At 38.9% G+C, this 14,314-nt stretch overlaps 1 protein-coding gene across 4 annotated transcripts in view; it reads right to left on the reverse strand.

The window, feature by feature from the left end:
• PTPRD (protein tyrosine phosphatase receptor type D) overlaps positions 1-14,044 on the reverse strand; it is a 434,932-nt gene extending 420,888 nt beyond the window's left edge. For all 4 annotated transcript variants that reach the window (XM_081802975.1, XM_081802978.1, XM_081802976.1 and 1 more), the window contains exon 1: positions 13,740-14,044. The gene's annotated coding sequence lies outside the window, so the exon portion shown is untranslated. The remainder of the gene's footprint in view (positions 1-13,739) is intronic.
• Between the last annotated feature and the right edge of the window lie 270 nt (positions 14,045-14,314).

The raw sequence follows: 14,314 nt of genomic DNA on the forward strand, positions 1-14,314 counted from the left end.
ACAGCATGAGAGGGGGGAGGGTCAGAGGGAGAAGCAGACTCCCTGCCGAGCAGGGAGCCCGATGCGGGACTCGATCCAGGAACTCCAGGATCATGACCTGAGCCGAAGGCAGTCGCTTAACCAACTGAGCCACCCAGGCACCCGTCTTGGATTTTTTTTAAAGATTTATTTATTTTAGAGAGAGAAAGAGAGAGAGCATGTGAGCAGGGGGAGGGACAGAGGAAGAGAGAAAATCTCAAGCAGACTCCCTGATGAATGCAGAATCCCACCGCAGGGCTCAATCCCCAACCCTGAGATCATGACCTGAGCCAAAATCAAGAGTTGGACGCTCAACAGACGGAGCTCCCCTGGTGCCTCTCCCTTGAATTTTGATGAGAAAAGGCAGTAGATTCCTCATCAAAGCAGATACTGTCTGATGTAGAACCTTCCTCCAACTCAGAACCAGCAAAGCATTGGCAAGGACCCCACTTCTGTCAGTATAAGAGGGACAGTGTTAACTACAGAAAACAATGGCCTAGAGTTCAGGAGACCAAGGTTGAAGGGCAAGCTGGGACAGTGGAGTCTCTTCAGCTCTTGGGGTCTTAGTTTCCTCAGCAAAACAACATGAGATTCAATCTAATGAACTTACTAGCACCTTTGGAAAATTTCCCATTCACTCTCCGAGAAATGGCTATCCCTATGACAAAGAGGCCGACGTGGCTTATTATATAGACAGAAATCTGGAGACACAAAAACATAGTGGAGTTTGTCACTCTGGTATCTAAATAATCAAAAAAGAGAAAGAGTCTTATGCTTAAAATATCTAAAAGATAATTTATTTCCCCTTTACCTATAAGTAGTACTATGTTCATACAGGCTTGTAGATGCAAGCTTGTATCTATTTCATTACTTTTCTCAATTCTAATTGCAAAAAGAAACATTACTACTAAAAAAACCCTCCTACATTAATGTACATCTTTTCTTCTAAATCATGAAGACCATTTTGAAAAATTTACACAATCAGAAATGGTAACAGGCCTTTTAAATATGCTTGTTAAACACTGTTAATCACATTTATGTTACTTTTACATATATATATATATATATATATAGGTATGAACAACACTCACTAAGTGACTAGTTTGGCATACCCCATTAAGGGCTCTATCATTTTAAGAATGCTTTGAAATAAAATATCAGTCAGAAGAGGCTAAGAAGATGCAAATTTTAAAAATTTCTCATAGAAACTAACCATCTGTACAATAATCCATTGTCTGCTCTATCAAGGTGATTTATTAAGGATAATGAAGCATATGATTTAATAGCTGCTGCAAATCCTTTTTCAAGTAGGATGGGTATAAATAACACAAAAAGATGGTCCAATAATAGCCAAATCCTAACCTAAGAACTATTCTATATGGTAGGTCACAGGAAATTAGATGAGCTCAATTAACTGTGGAGCTAAGTGATGTGTGGCTAGGTACCTAAGGCTCTAGCCACTCTCTCTTAGTCTAGTAGTGGTTATTATTACTATTTAGTGAGTCTGTAAGTTCCACTATCATGATGGAATTTGAGTAGCTTTTTTCCACATGACAACACAAAGCTCTCCAATAGGAAACGGACTTTATGTAGCATACATTTCTCAAAATCTTAGGAATCTCGATCTCTATTTGTCAGTGCAAATTTTACCTGGCAGTGTTTTGCTCATTTGTATATTCCCATAGTACCTTGCATTTAGCGGAATTTAATGTGTGGCACTTTAAAGAATGAATACAAAAATGGGAGAGCGGGCGGGTAGTAAAATGAGGTCTCTAAAATCCTTGCAGAAAAAAAAAATGCAATTCCGTGTCCTTGTGAGAAGCGGTTCTAACATTTGCCAACACTTATGCTTTTAACTTTTGATGGCCAATTGACAAAAGGTTATTTCCTTTGGTGGCAAAGGTTTCTATAGGCCAGCTTCCTATAAAACACAAGAAAACCCCAGGAAATCATACACACTGTCTGAATGAAAAAAGCCAAACATGAGCTCCTATTTGCAAACTGACACATTCCTCGTTAACTCTGTTAATAGTCAAGTCTTGCGGAGAATTTATGAAATCAGTGAGGCAAACTTCTGATGACAGGAAGTAAAAGGCCTCATACCTGCCAACTGTTTGGCATGAAGAGATTGCCAGAGTGTGCCTTACAGATATGGCCTAGCCGTTCATTGACAAGCTGACACAGCCAGTCCTGTCCACATGCCACCCAGCAAGTCCGTCTAAAATAAGAGTCCATGTTACAGATCCTCGTGTTTAAAGGACACTGGGCTGTGGAGAATTTCCACGGCTCCACAGAATCAAGGGGCCTATGTGTGAGACATATGTCACCTTCTAAAAACTGTATGCTCCACCAGGCACATTCACCACCAGCCTATTTCCACACTGCACTTCCTACCACTCTTGCTCCTGTGAGCCTGGCTTGCCAGAACTGAGATCAATTTTATTAGATACCATTAGTCTCTGTTAGGGCAGTCATTTGAATAACAACAGATTGGCAAGTATAAAACTAAGGCACCTGTTGTACATTTGGCAGCCTGGATGAGGCCCTTTAAAATGAAAACAAATACAAGCTATAATCATGCCAGGCAATGGCTTTTGGTTCAATAATGACCATGTGTCAGAATCAAGTGCATCTGGGAATTCCTACCCCAGCCAGATGTAAAGGCAGATTTGTCTTGTCTAGTGACATATGAATAGATACACACAGTATACTCAGATTTGGCTTTATCATGGTTTGGTAGAGAACTAGGTAAGTGAAACTTAGCTCAAGTAAAATAAAAATTAATTACTGAAGAGCAACTGATATTATCATAAATTGTAGAGTTAAATATTAAGCATATGGGTTATAAGATTTGGGCCACAAATTAATCTATCTCTGATTTTTCTGCTCACACTTGATTTGTTCATGGAATACTTTACAACAATGTGCCAATATCAGGACTACACTGAGCAAGGCCATGGGCTAGGTACTAGAGATCCCACTGGGAACAAGACATGGGTTTCAGCTTCAAAGAATTTGTAATCCATCAGACCATAAATAAGCAATTGCAATGCATTATGATACATGTTACGTGTCAAATTTATTCAGTGCTTGTTTAGTGCATAAAGGGTATTCAGTCTTGGGAGAACGAGAGTCTTCCTGGAAGAGTTGTCAGCCAAGATAAGACCTGAAGGAAGAGGTGGCTCGGGCAAAAATGGAAGGGGAAGGGACTTTACACCTGGAAGAGAGAAGACATGCTCAGAATTACAGAGAGAAGAGTCAGAGTAGTGCATCTTGGAAACAGCAAATACTTTCATGTTGCTGGAATGCACATTCATTGAGGGTGGGACAAAGGGAACAGAGAAAATGAACGTAATGGCAAGGTGGTAAGAGACAAGGCAGAGGGAAAGATACCAGAGGCCAGGTGACTTCTGCTGCATATTTCAAGCCATATTTCAAGGAAATGTGGAACCATAGGAATATTTGGAGGAGAAACAGAGATTTGAGTTTCTTAAAGATCACACTGGCTACAGAGCATAGAAGCAACTATAGTGTGATCCCAACTAAACACAGAAAGGCTGCAAACCAGGCAAAAGATGATGGGGACCTTGCCAACAGATGTCAGCTAAAATATCAGAAGATAGTGAATAATTCGGTTGAAAGGAAGTTAATATTAATTTTAGCATACTTGAGACAACATGTTATTTAGAGAAAACAGATTTTAAGTGATAAATTTTAAATCAAAATTTAAATTATGGATTTCCTAATTTTTTCGGTAAAACTAAATCAGATCAAGTTGAGTCTAGGTAACAGTAAAATCAGACTCAAATGCATTTAGGCAATCATTTCTTTGGTAGTGCCTGAATATGCATAACAACAATTATTTAACTTGTCATTCTTAATTTGTAACTGTTATCATTAAAACACATTTATTAAGATTGACTACACATTACCCAAAGAAGATAGGATACCCCTCTCCAGGCTTCTTGGAGGCTGTGTTTATAGATAAACTCATAGGAAAACATGGCTAGACAAGACAGTGTATGATTGTGAGAAGCATTTAGAAGCCTGGGCAAAGAAGACTTAACTGTTGATATTCTGTAAGAGTCATAAAAGACCAGAGCATTTTCCGTGTAACTTTATTTTATGTACCATGTCTGATTTAAAACTTCAGGGTGCCTTGTTGCCAGAGAAAAAAAAAATTTTCCAAATCATCAAACAAATGTAAATCCTGTACTGTATTATTTATAAAATCATAATTAATCAGAAATAGGCCTCGGAAGCCTCACAAAAAAAGAAAAAAGGTAAACCTTCACAAAATAGATTAAATGGAGAAAAACTTATCAAATCATCCCTCTGTTATTGATAATGAAATTAACAGGTAAGCAGTAGAAATAGAGTATTTTAGAAGAGACATTATAATTGACTACATTTCCCAGATACAACTGTGTAGGGCAGGCTGCCAATAAATAGAATGCATATATATCAGTCACTTGGCATAATTTCATTTCTTTGATGGGAGGCTGCTCCTCAGATAATCCTGCTGGATCCATATTTCTCTTTATAAAAATGCTTTGATTCCTTACCTGTTGGGCAGTTTTGAAAATGCCAGCCTTTGTGATTTTTAAAAACTATTCTCGGTGGAAATATTTTGTTTAACCACTTCTGCTCCAGAGCTCAGGCTGTTGTGTCACTGGCCTGAAAAGCATATAATTTTGGAGTTGAAAGGCAACTGCCACAAAAAGGCCATCTAATCCAAACAACTTAAGTATAAAGAAAAAAAAAAAAAATCAATGCCTAGAGTCCAAACCAGAGAAAGGAGCAGAAGAGACTCATCGGAAATGATGGAGGGACAACCTACATTAACACCTAAGATTCTTCCTGAATTTGGGTCAAGAAAGCGCCATATTGGTTTTATTTGCCTGTTATATGTGAAATAAATTTTTTAAAAATCCTGTCAGACACGAGCATATATTGAGGGTTAAGACGGGAGCAGGTGAGAGTTGGGACTGTAAGATCACTTGACTTAAACCCTTGGCTTTAAGTTCCTTCTTTACTATTTCTAGCTATGCAACCTTGGGCAAGTCACTTAACCTTTCCATTAATCAGTTTCCTCCTAAATAAACTGGTGATAATAAAAGCATCAAACTTATACACAGTTACTTTAGAGATTAAATATGGTACTGAAGAAAAAGTGCTATGCTGAATGCCTGGCACATAGTAAGTACTCAGCAAATTCTAGCAATCACTCGTATGAATTGACACACATCAACCACTGCTACTGTACTTCCAAAATCACAAAAATTAACAGAAATTTGGTTTTTACCTATCTCAGTATCATGAGCATCATAAGAGGTTTCAAATGAACAATTATTCTTTACATTCGTGGTTTCAATTAAATTCAACTCGAACTAAATTCAAAGAAAAGGGCACAGTACTTCAGCTGAGAATTAGAAAATGAGAGAATAATTAGAAGGATTTCAAGGGATGCAAGTTAGGACAGCTGGTAGAGAAAGGGGATTCCAGAGACAGTACTGCCAAAACCCGACGGGGCTCTGAACACTGTAGGTGGATGAGCATCTGGAGTTGTGTGAGGGAGGCTGCGGGCCAAGCAGGTTAGGGTTCAACTGCAAAGTGCTTGGACTGCTGTATTGAGGATTTGGCACTTGAGCATGCAGACTTGAGAAGGTTGGCATTTCAGAAATGAAAGTTTCTAGGAAGAATGGAGAGAAGTGTGAGCACACAGAGATCACCTAGGCAGCTATGAATTGTGTGCTGAGCGTGTCAACAACATGGGAAAGGGAGCAGTGGAAAGGGAGTGATAAGGTTAAAAGAGATTACAGGAATCAAACCTGCAAAATTGAATAGGGACAAGAATGAAAGGAAGGGAGGAGATAAAGGTGACGCCCAAGTTTCTAGTGCAGGGATAAATCAGATGATGAGGCACCAAGAAAAAAAAAGTCAATTTGAGTAGGATGGAAGATAATGTTTTAGGTTTATGAAATGCAGAGTGTGGGATACAGGAGAGACTTCTATTTCTCAACCATCTAAGAAGCAGATAAAAAATCAGGTCTGGAACTCCATTAAGATGTTAGGAAATTTATTTTGAAGGTCATCTATGCAGAAATTATTGCTTCTGTGAGAGGTGGTTAGGAATATAACAGAAGACGGGATAAATGGGGACCTGAAGAGGGCCACAGAGAAAATGACAATAAAAGTGTTTAGGATGAAGATGGAGAGACAGAGGCCAAAACATCAGACAAAGAGGAAACAATGTTGATGAAAAAAGTGCCAAAGAAAGAACTCAAAGAGAATGACTACCATTTATAGGATGTTTCCAATGGAAGATGTTTCACAAAATTTATTCCTCTAAAAATACTAAAATTCCCTCCCTTTTCCCCCCAGGAAAAAAGTGAAAATCATTCCTTGGTCATTAAGTGGATTCAAAATATTTAAGTCAATTCCAATAGACTACTATCATTCCTAACTAGCCAAACAATCTTGATAGATCCATTTAAAATAAGATATAAAACCATGTACCTAAAAAACATACTGAACTGTTTCAAACAGAAACATGAAAACTGGTAGACACATTATTTTGTTTCTCTCTTAAAATCATTGAGTAATATTTCAATTAAGTTACTATAGCAAGTAGTTTGAATTGTTTTACAGAGAGGCCAAGGTCTACTTGCTCAGTAAACCATTAGTGCACACGATCAAGAAGTCCTTTCAGTTGGGATAGAACATGAGGAAGGGGGAATGGAAGAAAAAATTATTTTAAACTTTGAAAACAAATGTCTTTTTGACCTATAATGGAACACTGGATCAGCATTTGATGTGTCTAGTCTAATTTTTCTCTGTGAAATTGTACTGGCAGATCTTAGGGAGAGACAGAAGGCAGTAAATTCCTATCCTCCATCAATACATTTGACCTCAGAACAAACCCCACAACTGGCTACAGGCACCCACCATCCATCATTGCTCTTGAAACCTGATCTTTCAGGGAAGGACAGCTGCACTGGGCAAAGAGCTAAGGAGCTTTCTAAGATGCACTACCATTAAAGAAAAAAAAGGCAATTCTTTTGGTTCACTATTTTAATTAAGTGCTTTTCTAAACATTTCTTCCCCCAGACCACAGCTCCACATCAAATATCAACAAGAATCTATTAATACATTTTTGACTTTTAAGCAAAATGCTCTCTTTGTATATTTTAGGTAAAATCATTTCTAGCTTTTGCTTTAAAAGTTTTCTGAGATAGTGTCCCATGACATACTGATGGATACAGACTTCAATACACATGCTGGAAAAAAACTGTACTTCCAGCATCTGTAGTAATGGTAGCAAGTACACAACAGTGCAAATTGAACAAACATACACAAAACATCCATAACCAACAAGTCCTAATTTTTAAGTCAGGTAGCAATAATTTATAGCAGATAGCCAAAGACAGCAGAATTCTATCCGAGAAACTAGCATTAATGAATATAACATGTTCCTTACATACTCTTACATCCACGATTTTTTTTATGAAAAATAAGACAAATTCTTATTATCTAATTGGATCTTCATTATATCTATGGTTATTTTCTCCACTTTATAAATGATAAAACTGAGACTCCGAAATGTTATGTACCTTCCCCCAAGATTCCACGAATAAGCGACAAAACTAATGTATAAATTCAGTTCTGCTTGCATCAAATTTATGTTCTTTTCATTGCAGCAAAAGAAGAAAGAAAAGGAGAAGAGAAAGGAGGGAGGCAGGGAAGGAGGGAAGGGGGAAGGAAGGGACGGAGGAAGGAAGGAAGGAAGGAAGGAAGGAAGTCAAGATTTTACAATCTTTAGCATTACCTTTATATACATTATGTACTAGCAGGATTAAATAAGATTAAATAAGAACTAATTTTCGGGGCATCTGGGTGGCTCAGACTGTTAAGTATCTGCCTTCAGCTCAGGTCATGATCCCAGGGTCCTGGGATCGAGTCCCATGTGGGGCTCCCTGCTCAGTGGGGAGCCTGCTTCTCCCTCTGCCTGCTGCTCACTCTGCTTGTGCTCTCTCTCTCAAATAAATAAATAAAATCTTTTAAAAAAAAAAGAACTAATTTTCAATTATTTATAAAATCAGTACTAACACAAATTTTTTTGTTAATAAAAGGAGTTGATTTACTGAAGCTTAAAACAGAAGTCTCTTATGACTTGTGACCCAATGATTATGATGATCATTTTATATATTTGAAAGTACAATATCTCCTAATCCCAAAACAATACTGAGAAGTGCTATTCTCTCTTTGTAATTCACAATCTCAATTTAGTTAGCTACTGCTGCATTGAGGAATATAGCCCAAAGGCTGTTAAAAAAGACAATTAAGAATTTATAAATTCAATCAATTTCATGAAACTGACAAGAGTTACAGAGCTTAAATCCAGTAAATAACAATGTGGTGAAGGTCACAACGTTCCTGACATTGTTTTCTGAATGTCAAGTTAAACAGGGTTTCTGGTCAGTGAAAATCCAAAGGCTTTGGAGAAAGCCTAGCCTCAGATGGTTGCTTTCGCTTTTGTATATTGTAATATATGCTAAAGGAGCCGAAGAAGAGCCTGCCACCTAAGAGCAGTCATTTGCAAAGGAAAGCGAGGCTTGCTTGCTGCAGGTGGGGAGTAAGGATCATCTAAGTTGTCTCAATATTACTTATCTACTGGTACACCTGATCTGCTGGCTTACAGACAAAATTAGTTGTCTTAGCTTTCCAAATTGTCAATTCTTTCATTTACTGATCCATGACACATAGGAATTTGATTTGAGGGACAGTAAAGATTGAAAAGTGAATAAAAAGTTCAGTTTTGCTCTATTTTTTTGTAATTTTTAAAAAAGCTATAGATAAACTGACAAGTATTGACATGATCCAATTAAATATATATCAGCATCAAATAGAAAATAATGAACAGAAAGATACCAAATGGATTATCTGGAGAGGGAGAAGGCAGGACATTACAGGCACGATTTTAGTCATTTTTTCCCCCGACACGTTGTTTTGAGAATATGGCAATATATGTGGTCATAATACTTAAATTACTTTAATGCCGAAGTCTTAAAAATATTTGATGACTAAAATGTTAAAAGAAGAAAATGCAAACTGACTGTTGATTACATGAAAGCAACTGGGTAATTTATTCAAGGGGAAGCGAGGAGCAGAAGACCCAAATGTAATTTTGTGAAATACTTCTTATAAGAATTCTATTTCATTAATGCTTCAGTCTAGCACCACTGTCATGACTTTATTATTTACGTTGCATTAGGTCAGAGACTGCTGTAACGTATAAGTATTTGCTCTTTGACCTCCCCAAGACTTATGACGCAAAGAAAATGCTGAACTTTTACATCTAAGGCTGTAATTTCGTATAATGAACAATCAGGAAGCACAAGCCATATATTCTTTCAGCTGTCTTTTTTAAGGGCTTAATTGTGAAAAGCTGAAATACATTTTTATTTAAAAAATGGCGGGGGGGGGGGAGTTGGACACTTCAATTGTCAAAATAAATGCAAGCCAAGCATGAAATTTTTAAAAGTGTTATCAACTACTAATTAGAAGCAAATGAGATTATCCATATAGAAAACATATTCCCAAACAATTCCTTTGGTGGAAATGTCACTGTGTTATGAAATTACAGAAGCTTAAACAAGTGATGTTTGTTGGAATAAAATTCACTGAAAAATCCCTTCTAAGCAATCTTCTTCCACATTATCAGATTTCTTAGATGATGTGTTATACGGGAATCCTCAATCTTGTAGTGCACAGAGAGAATAACTCCTCTCTTTGCTCTTTCTTGGCAAATCATTAGTAATATAAAAAGAAATGTTTTTAAATACTGACTTTGCTTCAGGCTGCACATTGCCTTTGTGCCATCACTAGTAAGTAGCTTTCCAAAATGAATTTTTCAAAGAAACCAAACAGTACAAAGAAAAGGTAAATAGCTCCATTAAGGCAATAAGGCACCCAGAGTAGGCCTGACTTAAAATATAACTTATTTTCTCACACTAAACTTTTCAACCAAAAACTACTGTCCCTTTAAGGAAATAGGGAAAAAAAAAAAACCAATATATTCTTCGAGTACTCTGGAAAACTGAATACTTACATTTGTATATTTGCACTTCATGTATCGTGTAATGCCAATCCTAAAGGTATATTCTGTGGCCACTAAGTTGAGCACACTATGTCAAAGCTCAAGTTCCTTTGTGAGATAACCAGGAACTTCGGGGGAACTAAAAGGGTACCTATGAGCAAAGATTAAGTGCATAGATTTAAAGATGTGAGTCTAAAAGTTTGAGGCTCTCAGGAACACAAGTTAGAGCACACACATATTCACCTCTCAGACTACCCACAAATACACAGCTGAAACTGAAGAAGAGTAGTTTTAAAGCAAAATCACCTTGAGAAATCCATCTTTCCTGAAATGGCACTTTTCATATGGGATTATGTTAATGAATTCTTATTTATCCATAGCATCTTTTTAAAAATAGAATTGTTTAATGGCTTGATAAATCAAGCTGGGTCTGAAGGAAATCCAATATGCAAATGCTGGTAGTGTGCTCTTTTACCAACAGTCACCCTTGTCAGTTTGAAAAACTGAAAATCAACAAAAGAACAGTGTAAGTATACTTGACCTTATTGCCTAATGTCCATCAAGATAGCCACGGCTGGTCGATTTCAAATTTGTGAAACTGACACTTAAAAATGTATAGTGCATCTTCAGTCCAGGTCCCTCAAATGCTGACTAAACGAGTCAGAGACTCAGATTCTCCTTCCATACTAACTTGCGCAGCACCTTACAAAGCGAATTTAATCACACCATCAATCTACGACTACACTTTCCTTAAAGTAATTCTGCTTCATTTATCTTTTAACCCTATATTATGCAAATAACATCCTTATCAGTCCAATAAAAAAAAGTTATTAATGTTCCTACTTGTTTATCCTTGACATACACTGAGAATCTGGGATCACATATGAATTTACACAAATACTTCTTTTGTTTCACATTTTATATGAAAAAATCACCTTACACCATCATAGTTTCAGAGAAGCTCTGTAAATAATGTTCTTGAAAAACTCTTCAATCAATGTCCGTGGCTAACACTAGAGCATGAGTTAATAGGTTAAAAACAAACAAAAACTTAGGGGACTGCCTACTTTTTTTTTTTTTTTTAATGTCTCTCTAGGAAGGGTTTGCATCTGCCGTACAAGGGTATCTCCTGGATATAAGAACAGTAATACAGGCCCCTAGTGGCTCAGCGGACAGCAGCAGATGAGGGGATTCCGATTCTCAGTTTTCCACTTGGAGATATTCTGGCTTTACATGAATGTCATTATTAAAAGGCAAATCAAGTCATTGTATTTAATACTTTAATCAGTTTTACTTTCATAGTTATCTACCAAAATACATATATATTAAAGTAGATCACCACATTTCATTACTTTAATAACTACCACTGCACTGGTCCAGGAAGAATTTGTGTTACATAATCTCCACAATAAAATATTTAACATCCACCTCTTTACATGTCATTACAAAAAAGTGATATATTACTCAAATATATTAAGATATATTTGAGAGGCAATTTTCCTCTTTGAATTTCATTCTTATTATACTTAGGATACTGAGGGCTTTAAGAACAGATAATTTCTAAGTAAAGTGCTAACTATTTTAAATGAAATACTGATACAAACTGAAGGCCACTTTTAAAATAGTAGAAATCGACATGTATTTCCCAACAACAGCCAGTGATAAAACTCACATTGGAGTGCACCTATTTTTAAAAGATGTACAATTAATAACACCCCTTAATCCTCATCCTCTTGCTGTCTTTCTTTTACAAAAGAAAATTCCAGGCAGGCACATTTACAGCTTTTAGCAATTTTTAACTGGACACAATCTGACAGCTGAATTCATGAAACTGACCAGCTTGTCAATTTCACACTTTGAAAGTACAATAATAGCTGATAGCATGAGGGTGAATTTTAAAAATCTGTCACAGAATTGCTAGCTCCATTGAAAAGCAAAGTACAGTACATAATTACGGGAGGTGGGAGGTAGGGAAATTTTCTTTCTATGTCCATTTAGGATGTCTATTTCAAGAATTCGGACATCTAGCATTGAAAATTTATTCTCTTTGCTAAGTCAATAAAATAATATCTATCTGTGGCATGTAACAGAATTTGCTTTCAAAATAAGTATAATATCTACTAAGCATTGTCCTGGATATCATCATATTACCAACATAACACAATCTTTAGGTAGGTATCATCTAAATCTTCTTTTAAATCAGTATATTTCAAGTCCTGGTACATCACCTTGGTTTTATTCAAGTTGAGTAGTGGGTGTGTACACTTTCATACAGACAGAATAGCCAAAATAGTCAAAAGTATGAACGGTTGGACTAACTCCCCATATTCGTGTTATTACAGGATGGTTGGAAAGTACACATCAAAGGGAAAGATCCATGTCTGTAGCTCTGGAAGTCCAACAGCAAATCTATCTCAAGTCACAAGCAGTTACTAGTCTCTAAGAGGCTCAAAATGAGTGTGCTAAGCTCTGTTAAGTCACTGCCACTGTGTCTATAGGCATCTATAAGAAGAAAAAAAAAAAAACTTTAAGAGAAAATACAAGAAGAGTGAACCCTCGGGAATCTTCTTGGGTGCTTAAGGCACAAACTGTAGCTTGGTCTTGGGGGATCACTCTAAGAATTTTAGAAAACAGAGACATTAGGCAAGTCGTGTACTGGGAGGCGATCTGGAAACAATACAAGTAGATGTGATAGTCCCGGTTTTGGAGAATTGAACTACTATTCAGAACCCTAGAACACCCAATTAGTGAAAGCCAAGCTCACACTTTAGTGTTCAAGAATTTTTTTTAAGCATAAGAAAACTGACTTCATTTGTTAATGCTTCTAAATGAAAATCAACCTCATAAACAATCCAAGTTTTCTACATGCCTACATAAAAGCTACAATAAATCAACGGAAAAGCCAAGAAGCTTTGGTTTGTTGTGGCTTTCTTTTTAAATTGTTTCCTACAACTTGGATTTTTCATTATAAATTCTGCTTTCCCTTCCCTACGGAAGGAGTAAGAATAGCAGATTCCCGTAGCAGAACTAGGATCTTTGATTCTGCCATGGAAAGGTCTCCAAAATAATCCCCCTCCTCTATGGCAGCCGTGTAGACTTTGATTCCTGCTATTTCTCCTTCCCCCCACTAGTTCGGAGGGAAGAAAGAAAAAGAATTCGCCCCCTCACCATAACCAGCCCTCTTTAAAACAGTAATCACTGCCTCTTAAAAAAAAAAAAAAGATAGATAGATACAGATACATGCAGAGGCAGAATCCCTCCTGGGTAGGGTCGGATTGCCCCACAGCTCCTCCATTTCCCCAATACTCTACCCACCCTAGGAGGAGAGAGCGGGGGTCGCACAAATAACACATACACAAACACCCTCATTCTCTAGAATTGCCACTCTCCCTTGGTCTGAGGTTTTAAACGACAAGCGAACCGTGCAGGGGAGGACCTCTGCCCAAGGAGGTTCAGAAGAGCAAACTGTGTGCGCTCCGGAGCCGGGGCGCTGGGCTCGCGGACGCGGGAGTGGGAAGCCCCGGCCCGGTAGGAGCGGGCTGCCGGAGCCGGGCTCAGGGCAAGCCCCTGGCGCAGGGAGGGGAGGGCACAGGGGGCTGGACCGGGTCACTCGGGGACTTACCTGGTCATGTTGGCTCCGGGCAGCAGCCGCCACCGCCTCCCGCGCCGCCACCAGCACTTTTCCCCAGCGCCTTCGCGCCCCGCCACGGCCGCGCAGCCCGCTCCTGCCCAAGCCGCCGCCTCTGGGCGGCCAATTTAATCCCGCCGAGCTGCGGCCGCCGCCGCGGGAGTCCCCCCAGTCGCTGCCGCCGCCCGGCCCTCGAACGGCCAGCCCAGTCCAGAGCGAGGAAGTGGAGGAGAGTCAGCGAGTGAGTCCAAAAACCCGAAATCCAGCATCCAGAGGAGCGCGTCCCCCCGCCCTCCCTCCACCCCTACCCCCTTCTCCTCCTCCTCCGCCTCCTCCTCCTCCTCCTCCCGGGCCGTCCTCCTGGCCCTTCTGAGCCGGAGGCTTCCGCGGCGGTTTCTCCTCCTCCCGCTCCTCCTGCTCGCCCTGCACTCGCTCCGCAGGCTGCTGCCGCCGCCGCTGTGTCTGCTCTCCCTCCTCCTCCTCCTCCTGCTCTTCCTCCTCCTCCCGCTCCTCGACGCTCCGCTGCTCGCGGCTAGGGGGTCCGGGGCCGGGTCTCCTCTCCTCCCTCC

The sequence above is a fragment of the Leptonychotes weddellii genome, chromosome 14, assembly GCF_054177405.1.
Source record: "Leptonychotes weddellii isolate Sample4059 chromosome 14, ASM5417740v2, whole genome shotgun sequence".
Lineage (NCBI taxonomy): Eukaryota > Metazoa > Chordata > Mammalia > Carnivora > Phocidae > Leptonychotes > Leptonychotes weddellii.